Source organism: Athene noctua, chromosome 25 (genome assembly GCF_965140245.1).
Source record: "Athene noctua chromosome 25, bAthNoc1.hap1.1, whole genome shotgun sequence".
NCBI classification, from domain to species: Eukaryota; Metazoa; Chordata; class Aves; order Strigiformes; family Strigidae; genus Athene; species Athene noctua.
In genome coordinates this window covers 5,956,202-5,970,094 of record NC_134061.1, presented here as the reverse complement: position 1 = coordinate 5,970,094, position 13,893 = coordinate 5,956,202, and the positions used below count along the sequence as shown (strand labels likewise).

Sequence of the window (13,893 nt, the reverse complement as noted above, 5' to 3'; positions counted from 1 at the left end):
CCTGGGTGCTGAGATATTCCGGGCCGCTGGCCTTGTCATGGCGACGTGCCGGTCCCGGGTGTAGAGATGTTCCGGGCTACTGGCCGTGCCGTGGCGACGTACCGGCCCCGGTGGTGAGATGTTCCGGTTCGCCGGCCATGCCGTGGCGACGTGCCGGCCCCGGGTGGTGAGATGTTCCGCGCCGCTGGCTGTGCCGTGGCGACGTGGCGGCCCCGGGTGGTGGTGAGATGTTCCGGTCCGCTGGCCGTGCCGTGGCGACGTGCCGGCCCCGGGTGGTGTAATGTTCCGGTCCGCCGGCCGTGCCGTGGCGACATGCCGGCCCCAGGCGGTGAGATGTTACGATCCGCCGGCCGTGCCGTGGCGACGTGCCGGCCCCGGGCGGTGAGATGTTCCGGTCTGCTGGCCGTGCCGTGGCGACGTGCCGGCCCCGGTTGGTGAGATATTCATGTCCGCTGGCCGTGCCGTGGCGACGTGCCGGCCCTGGCTTTTGAGATGTTCCGGTCCGCTGGCCGTGCCGTGGCGACGTGCTGGCCCAGGGTGGTGAGATGTTCCGGTCCGCTGCCCGTGCCGTGGCGACGTGGCGGCCCCGGGTGGTGAGATGTTCCGGGCGGCTGGCCGTGCCATGGCAACGTGTGGCCCAGGGGGCTGAGATATTCTGGGCCGCTGGCTGTGCCGTGGCGACGTGCCAGCCCCGGGTGGTGAGATGTTTCGGGCTGCTGGCCGTGCCGAGGCGACGTGTCGGTTCTGGGTAGTGAGATGTTCCGGTCCGCTGGCCGTGCCGTGGCGACTTGCCGGTCCCGGGTGGTGAGATGTTCCGGGCCGCTGGCCGTGTTGTGGCGACGTGCTGGCCTCGGGTGGTGAGATGTTCCGGTCTGCTGGCCGTGCCGTGGCGACGTGCCGGTCCTGGGTGGTGAGATGTTCCGGGCCACTGGCCGTGCCGTGGCGATGTGCCGGTCCCGGGTGGTGAGATGTTCCGGGCCGCTGGCCGTGTTGTGGCGACGTGCTGGCCTCGGGTGGTGAGATGTTCTGGTCTGCTGGCCGTGCCGTGGCGACGTGTCGGTCCTGGGTGGTGAGATGTTCCGGGCCGCTGGCCGTGCCGAGGCGACGTGCCGGCCCCGGGTGGTGAGATTATCCGGTCCGTTTGCCGTGCCGTGGCGACGTGCTGGCCCAGGGTATTGAGATGTTCCGGGCCGCTGGCCGTGCCGTGGCGACGTGCCGGTCCCGGGTGGTGAGATGTTCCGGGCCGCTCGTCGTGCCGTGGCGACGTGATGGCCCAGGGATGTGACATGCTCCGGGCCACTGGTCGTGCCGTGGCGACGTGCCGGTCCCGGGTGGTGAGATATTCCGGTCCGCTGGCCGTGCCGTGGCAACGTGCCGGTCCCAGGTGGTGAGATGTTCCGGGCCGCTGGCGATGCCGTGGCGACGTGCCAGCCCCGGGTGGTGAGATCTTCCGTTTCGCTGGCCGTGCCGTGGCGACGTGCCGGCCCCGGGTGGTGAGATGTTCCGGGCCGCTGGCCGTGCCGTGGCGACGTGCCGGTCCCGGGTGGTGAGATATTCCGGGCCGCTGGCCGTGCCGCGGCGACGTGCCGCCCCAGGGGCTGAGATGTTCCGGGCCGCTGGCCGTGCCGAGGCGACGTGGTGGCCCCGGGTGGTGAGATGTTCCGGGCCGCTGGCGTTGCTGTGGCGACGTGCCGGCCCCGGGTGGTGAGATGTTCGGGTCCGCTGGCCGTGCCGTGGCGACATGCCGGTCCCAGGTGGTGGTGAGATGTTACGGACAGCTGGCCGTGCCGTGGCGACGTGCCGGTCCCGGGTGGTGAGATGTTCTGGGCCGCTGGCGTTGCCGTGGCGGCGTGCCGGCCCAGGGTGGTGAGATGCTCCGGTCCGCTGGCCATGCCGTGGCGACGTGCCAGCCCCGGCTGGTGAGATGTTCCGGTCCGCTGGCCGTGCCGTGGCGACGTGGTGGCCCCGGGTGGTGAGATGTTCTGGGCCGGTGGCGTTGCCGTGGCGACGTGCCGGCCGAGGGTGGTGAGATGACCCGGTCCGCTGGCCGTGCCGTGGCGACGTCCCAGTCCCGGGTGCTGAGATGTTCCGGGCCGCTGGCTGTGCCGTGGCGACGTGCCGGCCCCGGGTGGTGAGATGTTCCGCGCCGCTGGCTGTGCCGTGGCGACGTGGCGGCCCCGGGTGGTGGTGAGATGTTCCGGTCCGCTGACCGTGCTGTGGCGACGTGCCGGCCCCGGGTGGTGAGATGTTCCGGTCCGCTGGCCGTGCCGTGGCGACGTGCCTGTCCCGGGTAGTGAGATGTTCCGGTCCGCTGGCCGTGCCGTGGCGACGTGCCGGCCCCATGTGGTGAGATGTTCCGGGCCGCTGGCCTTGCCGTGGCGACGTGCCGGTCCCGGATTGTGAGATGTTCCGGGCCGCTGGCCGTGCCGTGGCGACGTGCTGGTCCCGGGTGGTGAGATGTTCCGCGCCGCTGGCCGTGCCGTGGCGAAGTGTCGCCCCAGGGGGCTGAGATATTCCAGACCGCTGGCCGTGCCGTGGCGACGTGCTGGCCCAGGGTGGTGAGATGCTCCGTTCCGCTGGCCGTGCCGTGGCGACGTGCCAGCCCCGGGTGCTGAGATGTTCCGGTCCGCTGGCCGTGCCGTGGCGACGTGCCGGTCCCGGGTGCTGAGATGTTCCAGTCCCCTGGCCGTGCCGTGGCGACGTGCCGGTCCTGGGTGGTGAGATGTTCCGGGCCACTGGCCGTGCCGTGGCGATGTGCCGGTCCCGAGTGGTGAGATGTTCCGGGCCGCTGGCCGTGCCGAGGCGACGTGCCGGCCCCGGGTGGTGAGATTATCCGGTCCGTTTGCCGTGCCGTGGCGACGTGCTGGCCCAGGGTGTTGAGATGTTCCGGGCCGCTGGCCGTGCCGTGGCGACGTGCCGGTCCCGGGTGGTGAGATGTTCCGGGCCGCTCGTCGTGCCGTGGCGACGTGATGGCCCAGGGATGTGACATGCTCCGGGCCACTGGTCGTGCCGTGGCGACGTGCCGGTCCCGGGTGGTGAGATATTCCGGTCCGCTGGCCGTGCCGTGGCAACGTGCCGGTCCCAGGTGGTGAGATATTCCGGGCCGCTGGCGATGCCGTGGCGACGTACCAGCCCCGGGTGGTGAGATCTTCCGTTTCGCTGGCCGTGCCGTGGCGACGTGCCGGCCCCGTGGGTTGAGATGTTCCGGTCCGCTGGCCGTGCCATGGCGACGTGTCGTCCCAGGGGGCTGAGATATTCCGGACCGCTGGCCGTGCCGTGGCGATGTGCTAGCCCAGGGTGGTGAGATGCTCCGGTCCGCTGGCCGTGCCGTGGCGACGTGCCAGCCCCGGGTGCTGAGATGTTCCGGTCCGCTGGCCGTGCCGTGGCGACGTGCCGGTCCCGGGTGTTGAGATGTTCCGGTCTGCTGGCCGTGCCGTGGCGACGTGCCGGTCCCGGGTGGTGAGATGTTCCAGGCCGCTGGCCGTGCCGTGGCGACGTGCCAGCCCCGGGTGCTGAGATATTCCGGTCCGCTGTCCGTGCCGTGGCGACGTCCCGGTCCTGGGTGCTGAGATATTCCGGGCCGCTGGCCTTGTCATGGCGACGTGCCGGTCCCGGGTGTAGAGATGTTCCGGGCTACTGGCCGTGCCGTGGCGACGTACCGGCCCCGGTGGTGAGATGTTCCGGTTCGCCGGCCATGCCGTGGCGACGTGCCGGCCCCGGGTGGTGAGATGTTCCGCGCCGCTGGCTGTGCCGTGGCGACGTGGCGGCCCCGGGTGGTGGTGAGATGTTCCGGTCCGCTGGCCGTGCCGTGGCGACGTGCCGGCCCCGGGTGGTGTAATGTTCCGGTCCGCCGGCCGTGCCGTGGCGACATGCCGGCCCCAGGCGGTGAGATGTTACGATCCGCCGGCCGTGCCGTGGCGACGTGCCGGCCCCGGGCGGTGAGATGTTCCGGTCTGCTGGCCGTGCCGTGGCGACGTGCCGGCCCCGGTTGGTGAGATATTCATGTCCGCTGGCTGTGCCGTGGCGACGTGCCGGCCCTGGCTTTTGAGATGTTCCGGTCCGCTGGCCGTGCCGTGGCGACGTGCTGGCCCAGGGTGGTGAGATGTTCCGGTCCGCTGCCCGTGCCGTGGCGACGTGGCGGCCCCGGGTGGTGAGATGTTCCGGGCGGCTGGCCGTGCCATGGCAACGTGTGGCCCAGGGGGCTGAGATATTCTGGGCCGCTGGCTGTGCCGTGGCGACGTGCCAGCCCCGGGTGGTGAGATGTTTCGGGCTGCTGGCCGTGCCGAGGCGACGTGTCGGTTCTGGGTAGTGAGATGTTCCGGTCCGCTGGCCGTGCCGTGGCGACTTGCCGGTCCCGGGTGGTGAGATGTTCCGGGCCGCTGGCCGTTCCGCGGCGACGTGACAGGCCAGGGTGGTGAGATGTTCCGGTTCGCTGGCCATGCCGTGGCGACGTGCCGGCCCCGGGTGGTGAGATATTCCGGGCCGCTGGCCGTGCCGTGGCAACGTGTCGCCCAGGGGGCTGAGATATTCCGGGCCGCTGGCTGTGCCGTGGCGACGTGCCGGCCCAGGGTTGTGAGATGCTCCGGTCCACTGGCCGTGCCGTGGCGACCTGCCGGCCCCAGGTGCTGAGATGTTCCGGTCCGCTGGCCGTGCCGTGGCGACGTGGCGGTCCCGGGTGGTGGTGAGATATTCCGGTCCGCTGGCCGTGCCGAGGCGACGTGCCGGTTCTGGGTAGTGAGATGTTCCGGTCCGCTGGCCGTGCCATGGCGACGTGCCGTCCCAGGGGGCTGAGATATTCCGGACCGCTGGCCGTGCCGTGGCGATGTGCTAGCCCAGGGTGGTGAGATGCTCCGGTCCGCTGGCCGTGCCGTGGCGACGTGCCAGCCCCGGGTGCTGAGATGTTCCGGTCCGCTGGCCGTGCCGTGGCGACGTGCCGGTCCCGGGTGGTGAGATGTTCCGGTCCGCTGGCCGTGCCGTGGCGACGTGCCGGTCCCGGGTGGTGAGATGTTCCGGGCCGCTGGCCGTGCCGTGGCGACGTGCCAGCCCCGGGTGCTGAGATATTCCGGTCCGCTGTCCGTGCCGTGGCGACGTCCCGGTCCTGGGTGCTGAGATATTCCGGGCCGCTGGCCGTGTCATGGCGACGTGCCGGTCCCGGGTGTAGAGATGTTCCGGGCTACTGGACGTGCCGTGGCGACGTGCCGGCCCCGGTGGTGAGATGTTCCGGTTCGCCGGCCATGCCATGGCGACGTGCCGGCCCCAGGTGGTGAGATATTCCGGTCCGCTGGCCGTGCCGTGGCGACGTGCCGGCCCCGGGTGGTGAGATGTTTCGGGCCGCTAGCCGTGCCGTGGCGACGTGCCAGCCCCGGCTGGTGAGATGTTCCGGTCCGCTGGCCGTGCCGTGGCGACGTGGTGGCCCCGGGTGGTGAGATGTTCTGGGCCGCTGGCGTTGCCGTGGCGACGTGCCTGCCCAGGGTGGTGAGATGCTCCGGTCCGCTGGCCGTGCCGTGGCGACGTCCCGGTCCCGGGTGCTGAGATGTTCCGGGCCGCTGGCCGTGTCGTGGCGACGTGCCGGTCCCGGGTGTAGAGATGTTCCGGGCCGCTGGCCGTGCCGTAGCGACGTGCCAGCCCCGGGTGGTGAGATGTTTCGGGCCGCTGGCCGTGTCGTGGCGACGTACCGGTCCCGGTTGGTGAGATGTTCCGCGCCGCTGGCTGTGCCGTGGCGACGTGGCGGCCCCGGGTGGTGGTGAGATGTTCCGGTCCGCTGGCCGTGCCGTGGCGACGTGCCGGCCCCGGGTGGTGAGATGTTCCGGTCCGCTGGCCGTGCCGTGGCGACGTGCCGGTCCCGGGTAGTGAGATGTTCCGGTCCGCTGGCCGTGCCGTGGCGACGTGGTGGCCCCGGGTGGTGAGATGTTCCGGGCCGCTGGCCTTGCCGTGGCGACGTGCCGGTCCCGGATTGTGAGATGTTCCGGGCCGCTGGCCGTGCTGTGGCGACGTGCCGGTCCCGGGTGGTGAGATGTTCCGCGCCGCTGGCCGTGCCGCGGCGACGTGTCGCCCCAGGGGGCTGAGATATTCCAGACCGCTAGCCGTGCCGTGGCGACGTGCCGGCCCAGGGTGGTGAGATGTTCCGGGCCGCTGACCGTGCCGTGGCAACGTGCAGGTCCCGGGCGGTGAGATGTTCCGGGCCGCTGGCCGTGCCGTGGCGACGTGCCGGTCTCGGGTGGTGAGATGTTCCGGGCCGCTGGCCGTGCCATGGCGACGTGCCGGCCCATAGCGGTGAGATATTCCGGGCCGCTGGCCGTGCCGTGGCGACGTGCCGGCCCCGGGTGGTGACATGTTCCGGTCCGCTGGCCGTGCCGTGGCGACGTGCCTGCCCCGGCTGGTGATATATTCGGTTCCGCTGGCCGTTCCGTGGCGACGTGCCGGCCCCGGGTGGCGAGATTTTGCGGGCCACTGGCCGTGCCGTGGCGACGTGCCGGCCCCGGGTGGTGAGATGTTCCGGTCCGCTGGCTGTTCCGTGGCGAAGTGCCGGCCCTGGGTGGTGAGATGTTCCGGTCCGCTGGCCGTGCTCTGGCGACGTGCCGGCCCCGGGTGTTGAGATGTTCCGGTCCGCCGGCCGTGCCGTGGCGACATGCCGGCCGCAGGCGGTGAGATGTTCCGATCCGCCGGCCGTGCCGTGGTGACGTGCCGGCCCAGGGCGGTGAGATGTTCCGGTCTGCTGGCCGTGCCGTGGCGACGTGCCGGCCCCGGTTGGTGAGATATTCCGGTCTGCTGGCCGTGCCGTGGCGACGTGCCGGCCCTGGCTTTTGAGATGGTCCAGTCCGCTGGCCGTGCCGTGGCGACGTGCCGGCCCCGGGTGGTGAGATGTTCTGGGACGCTGGCGTTGCCGTGGCGACGTGCCAGCCCAGGGTGGTGAGATGCTCCGGTCCGCTGGCCGTGCCGTGGCGACGTGCCAGCCCCGGGTGCTGAGATGTTCCGGTCCGCTGGCCGTGCCGTGGCGACGTGCCGGTCCCGGGTGGTGATATGTTCCGGGCCGCTGGCCGTGCCGTGGCGACGTGCCAGCCCCGGGTGCTGAGATGTTCCGGTCCGCTGGCCGTGCCGTGGCGACGTGCCTGTCCCGGGTGGTGAGATGTTCCGGGCCGCTGGCGTTGCCGTGGCGACGTATCGGCCCCGGGTGATGAGATATTCCGGACCGCTGGCCGTGCCGTGGCGACGTGCCGGCCCAGGGTTGTGAGATGCTCCGGTCCGCTGGCTGTGACGTGGCGACGTGCCGGTCCCGGGCGGTGAGATATTCAGGGCCACTGGCCGTGCCGAGGCGACGTGCCGGTTCCGGGTAGTGAGATGTTCTGGTCCGCTGGCCGTGCCGCGGCGACGTGACAGGCTAGGGTGGTGAGATGTTCCGGGCCGCTGGCCGTGCCGTGGCGACCTGATGGCCCAGGGGGCTGAGATATTCCGGACCGCTGGCCGTGCCGTGGCGATGTGCCGGCCCAGGGTGGTGAGATGCTCCGGTCCGCTGGCCGTGACGTGGCGACGTGCCGGTCCCGGGCGGTGAGATATTCAGGGCCGCTGGCCGTGCCGAGGCGACGTGCCGGTTCCGGGTAGTGAGATGTTCTGGTCCGCTGGCCGTGCCGCGGCGACGTGACAGGCTAGGGTGGTGAGATGTTCCGGGCCGCTGGCCGTGCCGTGGCGACCTGATGGCCCAGGGGGGTGAGATGTTCCGGGCCGCTGGCCGTGCCGTGGCAACGTGTCGCCCAGGGGGCTGAGATATTCCGGGCTGCTGGCTATGCCGTGGCGACGTGCCGGTCCCGGGTGGTGAGATATTCCGGGCCGCTGGCATTGCCGTGGCGACGTGTCGCCCCAGGGGTCTGAGATATTCCGGACCGCTGGCCGTGGCGTGGCGACGTGCCGGCCCAGGGTGGTGAGATGCTCCGGGCCGCTGGCGTTGCCGTAGCGACGTTCCGGTCCCGGGTGCTGAGATGTTCCAGTCCGCTGGCGTTGCCGTGGCGACGTGCCGGTCCCGGGTGGTGAGATGTTCCGGGCCGCTGGCTGTGCCGTGGCGACGTGGCGGCCCCGGGTGGTGGTGAGATGTTCCGGTCCGCTGGCCGTGCCATGGCGACGTGCCGGTCCCGGGTAGTGAGATGTTCCGGTCCGCTGGCCGTGCCATTGCGACGTGCCGGTCCCGGTTGGTGAGATGTTCCGGTCCGCTGGCCGTGCCGTGGCGACCTGCCGGTCCCGGGTGGTGAGATGTTCCGGGCCGCTGGCCGTGCCGTGGCGACGTTTCGGCCCAGGGGGCTGAGATATTCCAGACCGCTGGCCGTGCCGTGGCGACGTGCCGGCCCAGGGTGGTGAGATGCTATGGTCCGCTGGCCGTGCTGTGGCGACGTGCCAGCCCCGGGTGCTGAGATGTTCCGGTCCGCTGGCCGTGCCGTGGCGACGTGCCGGTCCCGGGTGGTGAGATGTTCCGTGCCGCTGGCGTTGCCTTGGCGACGTGCCGGCCCCGGGTGGTGAGATGTTCCGGTTCGCTGGCCGTGCCGTGGCGACGTGCCGGTCCCGGGCGGTGAGATATTCAGGGCCGCTGGCCGTGCCGAGGCGACGTGCCGGTCCCGGGTGGTGACATGTTCCGGTCCGCTGGCCGTGCCGTGGCGACGTGCTGGTCCCGGGTGGTGAGATGTTCTGGGCCACTGGCCGTGCCGTAGCGACGTGCCGGTCCCGGGTGGTGAGATGTTCCGGGCCGCTGGCGTTGCCGTAGCGACGTGCCGGTCCCGGGTGGTGAGATGTTCCGGGCCGCTGGCTGTGCCGTGGCGACGTGGCGGCCCCGGGTGGTGGTGAGATGTTCCGGGCCGCTGGCCGTGCCGTGGCGACGTGCCAGCCCCGGGTGGTGAGATGTTCCGGTCCGCTGGCCATGCCGTTGCGACGTGCCGGTCCCGGTTGGTGAGATGTTCCGGGCCGCTGGCCGTGCCGTGGCGACGTTTCGCCCCAGGGGGCTGAGATATTCCGGACCACTGGCCGTGCCGTGGCGACGTGCCGGCCCAGGGTGGTGAGATGCTCTGGTCCGCTGGCCGTGCCGTGGCGACGTGCCGTTCCCGGGTGGTGAGATGTTCCGGGCCGCTGGCGTTGCCTTGGCGACGTGCCGTCCCCGGGTGGTGATATGTTCCAGTTCGTTGGCCGTGCCGTGGTGACGTGCCGGTCCCGGGCGGTGAGATATTCAGGGCCGCTGGCCGTGCCGAGGCGACGTGCCGCTTCCGGGTAGTGAGATGTTCTGGTCCGCTGGCCGTGCCGCGGCGACGTGACAGGCTAGTGTGGTGAGATGTTCCGGGCCGCTGGCCGTGCCGTGGCGACCTGATGGCCCAGGGGGGTGAGATATTCCGGGCCGCTGGCAGTGCCGTGGCGACGTGTAACCCCAGGGGGCTGAGATATTCCGGTCCGCTGGCCGTGCCGTGGCGACGTGCCGGCCCAGGGTGGTGAGATGCTCCGGTCCGCTGGCCGTGCCGTGGCGACGTGCCGGCCCAGGGTGGTGAGACGTTCCGGGCCGCTGGCTGTGCCGTGGCGATGTGCCGGCCCTGGGTGGTGAGATGTTCCAGTTCGCTGGCCGTGCCGTGGCGACGTGCCGGTCCCGGGTGGTGAGATGTTCCGGGCCGCTGGTCGTGCCGTGGCGACGTGCCGGTCCGGGTGTTGAGATATTCCGGGCCGCTGGCCGTGCCGTGGCGACGTGTCGCCCCAGGGGGCTGAGATATTCCGGGCCGCTGGCCGTGCCGTGGCGACGTGCCCGCCCAGGGAGCTGAGATGTTCCGGTCCGCTGGACGTGCCGTTGCGACGTGCTGGTCCCGGGTGGTGAGATGTTCCGAGCCGTTGGCGTTGCCGTGGCGACGTGCCGGCCCCGGGTGGTGAGATGTTCCAGTCCGCTGGCCGTGCCGTAGCGACGTGCCGGTCCCGGTTGGTGAGATGTTCCGGGCCGCTGGCCGTGCCGTGGCGACGTTTCGGCCCAGGGGGCTGAGATATTCCGGGCTGCTGGCTGTGCCGTGGCGACGTGCCAGCCCCGGGTGGTGAGATGTTCCGGTCCGCTGGCCGTGCCGTGGCGACGTGCCGGTCCCGGGTGGTGAGATGTTCCGGGCCGCTGGCTGTGCCGTGGTGACGTGGCGGCCCCGGGTGGTGGTGAGATGTTCCGGGCCGCTGGCCGTGCCGTGGCGACGTGCCGGCCCCCGGTGGTGAGATGTTCCGGTCGGCTGGCCATGCCGTGGCGACATGCCGGCCCCGGGTGGTGAGATATTCCGGTCCGCTGGCATTGCCGTGGCGACGTGTCGGTCCCGGGTGGTGAGATGTTCCGGGCCGCTGGCCGTGCCGTGGCGACGTGCCGGCCCTGGGTGGTGAGGTTTTCCGGGCCGCTGGCCGTGCCGTGGCGACGTGCCGGCCCAGGGTGGTGAGATGTTACGGTCCGCTGGCCGTGCCGTGGCGAAGTGTCGCCCCAGGGGGCTGAGATATTCCGGACCGCTGGCCGTGCCGTGGCGACGTGCCGGTCCCGGGTGGTGAGATGTTCCGGGCCGCTGGCGTTGCCGTGGCGACGTGCAGGTCCCTGGTGGTGAGATGTTCCGGGCCGCTGGCGTTGCCGTAGCAACGTGCCGGTCCCGGGTGCTGAGATGTTCCGGTCCGCTGGCCGTGCCATAGCGACGTGCCGGTCCCGGGTGCTGAGATGTTCCGGTCCGCTGGCCGTGCCATAGCGACGTGCCGGTCCCGGGTGCTGAGATGTTCCGGTCCGCTGGCCGTGCCGTGGCGACGTGCCGGTCCCGGGTGGTGAGATGTTCCGGGCCGCTGGCTGTGCCGTGGTGACGTGGCGGCCCCGGGTGGTGGTGAGATGTTCCGGGCCGCTGGCCGTGCCGTGGCGACGTGCCGGCCACGGGTGGTGAGATGTTCCGGTCGGCTGGCCGTGCCGTGGCGACATGCCGGCCCCGGGTGGTGAGATGTTCCGGTCCGCTGGCATTGCCGTGGCGACGTGCCGGTCCCGGGTGGTGAGATGTTCCGGGCCGCTGGCCGTGCCGTGGCGACGTGCCGGCCCTGGGTGGTGAGGTTTTCCGGGCCGCTGGCCGTGCCGTGGCGACGTGCCGGCCCAGGGTGGTGAGATGTTACGGTCCGCTAGCCGTGCCGTGGCGAAGTGTCGCCCCAGGGGGCTGAGATATTCCGGACCGCTGGCCGTGCCGTGGCGACGTGCCGGTCCCGGGTGGTGAGATGTTCCGGGCCGCTGGCGTTGCCGTGGCGACGTGCCGGTCCCGGGTGGTGAGATGTTCCGGGCCGCTGGCGTTGCCGTAGCAACGTGCCGGTCCCGGGTGCTGAGATGTTCCGGTCCGCTGGCCGTGCCATAGCGACGTGCCGGTCCCGGGTGGTGAGATGTTCCGGGTCGCTGGCTGTGCCGTGGCGACGTGGCGGCCCCGGGTGGTGGTTAGATGTTCCGGGCCACTGGCCGTGCCGTGGCGACGTGCCGGCCCCGGGTGGTGAGATGTTCCGTTCCGCTGGCCGTGCCGTGGCGACATGCCGGCCCCGGGTGGTGAGATATTCCGGTCCGCTGGCCGTGCCTTGGCGACGTGCCGGCCCCGGGTGGTGAGATGTTCCGGTTCGCTGGCCGTGCCGTGGCGACGTGCCGGTCCCGGGCAGTGAGATATTCTGGTCCGCTGGCCGTGCCGTGGCGACGTGCCTGTGAGAGACGAGAAACCAGGCCTGTGAGAAACTAAGACAAACAACCTGGGAAAGCAAAAGTTTAGGCTGTTTGAAGAAATGCCTCAAACACTCGCAAGACAAAACTATGAGTCACAGGGTGCATTCTGTGGAGGCCCAAGCTGATAACGCTGCCCGATGTAGCTGGGGGAGAGAGCCCTGTGGAGACAGGACGGCTCTGCCCTGGGGCACCTGGGCAAATTTCAAGGGCCATGTGTCCGGTGAATGAACTTTGCTTCATTATCCACAAAATGCATATTAAAGTTGACACCCCTCAATATGCTAACGAGGGCTGTCATGATCATGCTAATGACATCATCCCATGAAACACCTTACCCCTCCCTGTACATGGGATACGTAGCTATGTGGGTCGACCTAGGGGACGGACCCAAGGAAAATGGGTATAAATCAAAGGGGGGAAGAAAGGGCTCTCTCTCTCTCTCTGCCCCTCTCCCTGCCCCCCCCCGACCGTCTGGAGAAAGCAGTGAAGGGAAGAAGACGAATGCCAGCGAAGAAGACGGCCGCCTCCTGGAACCCTTGCCGGCAGGATCAGCGCAGGAACCCAGACCGGTGATCTGTATCCCCCCATTCCCTCTATCTCCCTCTTTTCCTTTTTCTATTAAGAAATGCAAAGCATATTATATTGCTCACCACAACTTGCTCTGTACTTGGCCAATTATCATGTGTTCAATTAGTGCATTGTAAGTAGTTAATAAATGCTTGAACTTGGAGACTTGTTGTCCGCTCCAATTGGGGATTTGCGAATCTGAGTCACTTGCCCCCCTCATCGGAGCGGGACGTGACATTAAATTGGCGTAGTCGGCAGGATCCCCTTTGGTGTCGGAAAGTCTTGTGAAATAGTGCTTCTCTATCCGACAAACTCGGACAGGGAGAACTGGGAATTGGCCCCTCAGCTCTAAGCTGGGAGAGGGTCGGAGGGATACCGATTCTCTATCCGATAAGGACAGGGGGAATCGGGAAGTGACCTCTCAGCTTTAAGCCGGGAGAGGTTCGAGCAGTTGCAAGCCATGACTGGCCAGGAAATGTCGGTGCTTGACTGCTCCCCTATTTTTGAGAAGCTGAAGGAGTATAAGGCTTGTCCTCCTCCTTTAGTAGAGGTTTGGGCCCACGATAATTGGCAAAATCCAGAAGCAGTGGCGAGCTATATCAGTGTGCTTGCAGGGGTGAAAGGGTCGCGACCAGGCAAAGGAAAAGCTGTTGTGTGTGCTGTATTAGGGGCAGCACTGACTGCAGCCCAAAAAGATAAACATGTTAAGAAACAATTAGAAAGGGAAATGATCGAATCCCTACAAGATCTGGTAAAAGCTCTCCAGGATCAATTGGTTGAGGAACGTAAAGTTACTGAACAAAAAGCTAAACTCTGGCAAGAGCAAAATGAAGCTTTGAAAAGTCAATTAGCTGATGAGCGTAACATCACTCAGCGACTTCACATGGCTCTAATAGATGCCCTGGACCGAGAAAAAATCTCACGGTCTGAAAAGGAGGGGAATGAACAAGAAACTTGTAACCAGACAGATCTTAGCTCTGTTCCGGATAGTGAACAGGGATTTACAAGTCTGGCAAAATCAGCAGCCAGACCCTTGTACCCAATGAAGGATTTAGAGATAAGCCGAAAGATTTATTACCCCGAAAACGAGGGGGCAAATTTAAGACCATTAATTAAAACGGAGACCACCGAGGGTCAAGGTGGAAGAGCTCCGCAGGTCACCACTCGAACTACACCGTACCCAGCAACTGAGCTTGCAAGAATTCAGGAGAAATATACCAGACGAGCTCAGGAAACTGAAACTGAATATGTGTGGAGGGTGTCTTTGACTGGTGGCGACCGAATTTTGTTATCAGAAGATGAGGCCCAGGGGTACTGGGGGCCAGGGGTTTTCTTAGTTACTGACGACCAGAGAGAACCGTGGTCGTTAACTCAACGAGCTGCTTATTGGGCTGGGAGTCTGGACCCATTGGAAAGAGGGGATCCAGTATATATTGAGACCCCAACCATAAATCATTTGACTGAAAGTCTGCAGAAGGCTGCTTGTCTCCAATTAATTCATGATAGGCGTTTGGTTCCGCAGCAGCCTTCCCCGATGTTATTAATTGCTAACCCCGATCAAATGACTCCCCTGATCCGGGGCTTGCCGGACTCTTTGAAATCATATGCAGTACAATTACAAGATC

At 67.9% G+C, this 13,893-nt stretch overlaps 1 protein-coding gene across 1 annotated transcript in view; it reads right to left on the bottom strand.

Annotated features, from left to right (window-relative positions):
• Window positions 1–13,893, bottom strand: part of LOC141970507 (kinesin-like protein KIF18B) — a 103,365-nt gene that overhangs the window by 3,804 nt on the left and 85,668 nt on the right. The window lies entirely within an intron of this gene.